This window comes from Mandrillus leucophaeus, unplaced genomic scaffold (genome assembly GCF_000951045.1).
Source record: "Mandrillus leucophaeus isolate KB7577 unplaced genomic scaffold, Mleu.le_1.0 Scaffold146, whole genome shotgun sequence".
Classification (NCBI taxonomy): domain Eukaryota; kingdom Metazoa; phylum Chordata; class Mammalia; order Primates; family Cercopithecidae; genus Mandrillus; species Mandrillus leucophaeus.
Window position 1 is genome coordinate 906,271 of NW_012101432.1, and position 423 is coordinate 906,693.

Genomic DNA, 423 nt, shown 5'->3' on the forward strand with positions numbered 1-423 from the left:
CCCGTCGCTACAAATATACCAAAATTAGCTGGTCGTGGTGGCACGTGCCTGTCATCCCAGCTACTTGGGAGGTTGATGTGGGAGGATGTCTTGAGCCCAGGAGGCAGAGGTTGCAGTGAACCATAGTTGCACTGCACTGCAGCCTGGGTGACAGAGCCAGACCCTATCTCAAAAAAATAAGCAAGGGCCGGGTGTGGTTGCTCACACCTGTAATCCCAGCACTTTGGGAGGCCGAGGCAGGCGAATCACTTGAGGCCAGGAGTTCGAGACCAGCCTGGCCAACATGGTAAAACTATTTCTGGCCGGGCGCGGTGGCTCAAGCCTGTAATCCCAGCACTTTGGGAGGCCGAGACAGGCGGATCACGAGGTCACAAGATCAAGACCATCCTGGCTAACACGGTGAAACCCCGTCTCTACTAAAAA